Source organism: Colobus angolensis, unplaced genomic scaffold (assembly GCF_000951035.1).
Source record: "Colobus angolensis palliatus isolate OR3802 unplaced genomic scaffold, Cang.pa_1.0 Scaffold451, whole genome shotgun sequence".
Lineage (NCBI taxonomy): Eukaryota > Metazoa > Chordata > Mammalia > Primates > Cercopithecidae > Colobus > Colobus angolensis.
The window spans coordinates 239,817-241,812 of NW_012117944.1; the positions used below are offsets into that span (position 1 = coordinate 239,817).

The 1,996-nt window shown below is 48.0% G+C and overlaps 1 long non-coding RNA gene across 1 annotated transcript in view; it reads right to left on the reverse strand.

Moving 5' to 3' along the window:
• Window positions 1–1,393: 1,393 nt before the first annotated feature.
• LOC105523145 overlaps window positions 1,394–1,996 on the reverse strand; it is a 17,779-nt gene continuing 17,176 nt past the window's right edge. Inside the window, exon 5 of the long non-coding RNA XR_001003543.1 lies at window positions 1,394–1,767. This is a non-coding gene — a long non-coding RNA (uncharacterized LOC105523145). The remainder of the gene's footprint in view (window positions 1,768–1,996) is intronic.

Sequence of the window (1,996 nt, forward strand, 5' to 3'; positions counted from 1 at the left end):
TCTTTCTTTCTTTTTTTGATGGAGTTTTGCTCTTGTTGCCCAGGCTGGAGTGCAGTGGTGTAATCTGGGCTCACTGCAACCTCCACCTCCCAGGTTCAAGAGATTCTCCTGCCTCAGCCTCCCAAGTAGCAGGGATTACAGCCCTGCACCACCACATCTGGCTAATATTTTGTATTTTTAGTAGAGACAGGTTTTCACCATTCTGGCCAGGCTGGTCTCGAATCTCCTAACCTCACGTGATCCACCCGCCTCAGTCTCCCAAAGTGCTTGGATTACCATTGTGAGCCACCATGCCCAGCATAGGAATGGTTATTTTTCAGAAAAAAAGCTCCCAAGATGTAACTGGAATTGCCCTGGGGGCTACATATACTACCAAGTTCCTCTACAGGCCACAGCCAGAGACGATATAGGGCGGGGTAACTCTATAAGAACCCTGTGTCCTACTCTGCATTCCTCAGAATCACCCCCTTCTAGCTGGTCCTTGATCTTCCCTAGTTACGTTTTCTTTTGGGTACAACCATGTGCCAAATTATTTTGCCTCTGCAATCCTCCTTACTTTCCAAGCCACAGAAATGGACTGTGGTATGAGCGAGAAACTCAAAGAGGGAAAAGACAGCCTAGTGGTTCACTCTGCTTATTTGAGAAGGGTATGTGGCTGCATGTGTTGGGGGGAGGGAGGCTTTCACTGTCTATGCAACAGCTAGACCCTCAGAACACCCTCTTCATCTCTATTCCCCTGCCACCAGTGGGGTATTCAGTGTTTACATCCTACAGTTCAGCCAGATGTGTCCTGACTCATCTGATGAACAAAAACTAGAAATCACAGGTATTTTTCACTTAATTCCTAGCTACACTGTTGAGTATTTAACTTCTGATACTTCCTCAGATATTTAGAAGAACTATGAAACAAATAATCTTGGAATTATCCTTTATTCCTCTCTGTTACAACTCATGTTCAATCCCTTAACGAATGATGTTGGCTCTGTCATCAGAGTATTTCCAGAATTCAAACATTTCTCACCACCTCCTCCACCACCACTGCTCTAGTCGAAGCCATCACCATTTCTCATCTGCCCTATTGCAGCAGCCCTTTAGCAGGTCTCTCTGTTTTGTCCTTGTGCCCTCAAATCTATTTTCCACAAAGTAGTCAGAATGATCCTTTCAAATCCTAGGAGCCTGTCATTTCTCTGCTTACAACCCTCTGTGCATCTCTGTCATGCTCAGGGTTAGGTTCTAGCCCCAGCTGAGGGCTGAGGGGAGTGGGTGGACATGGGGCAGGGAGCTGGAAGAACTCTCAAGAGACAGCAGGTAAATGAGACATGGCTTTCTTCAGCAGCCCCTTCACAGGGTCAGTGTTACATTTATACACTACACAAACGATAGTGACTGAGAGCCAGGTGGGGAGCTTCTTTATGTTGTGCCTACATGGCTATGATTATATAAGATATGGAACTGTGCGCTTGTGCCCCAATCCCGATGAGTCATCTAGGCTGTTTACCTTGGCCTATGCCTGCTGCCCTATGCCTGCTTGACCGCACACAGCCATGTTCCTCACACTCCATCCCTTAGGACTAGGAATCCTTCTGGTGGGGACCCATGCACATGTGGCACACCCTGGACCCATAGGCCACAGCCACAACACAGAGAGCAACCACCTACCACTAACATTCCTGCTATGCTACCTATGATTATGAGAGCCCAATGTAGGCCAGAGCCCAAAGACGCCCACTGTCTCTGCAGGCGGTCATCAGTAAGGTGCTCAGTCACCTTAATCTCCTATGACACCCCTTGTAAAGCTGCCACTGTATTCCAGTGATTGTAATGGATAAATGTACAACATTGTGACCCTACAAGGGCACAAGTGCCACCTTGGGCAGCTGCGACTATGGCTATGGCCATCCGGTTTTGCAGCGCCACCTTCCTGATCTGATCAACTTCATCAGTTAACAAAAGGAGGGCACCTCAGGCCCGAGCTGTGTGGTCTGCAAAGGGGCTG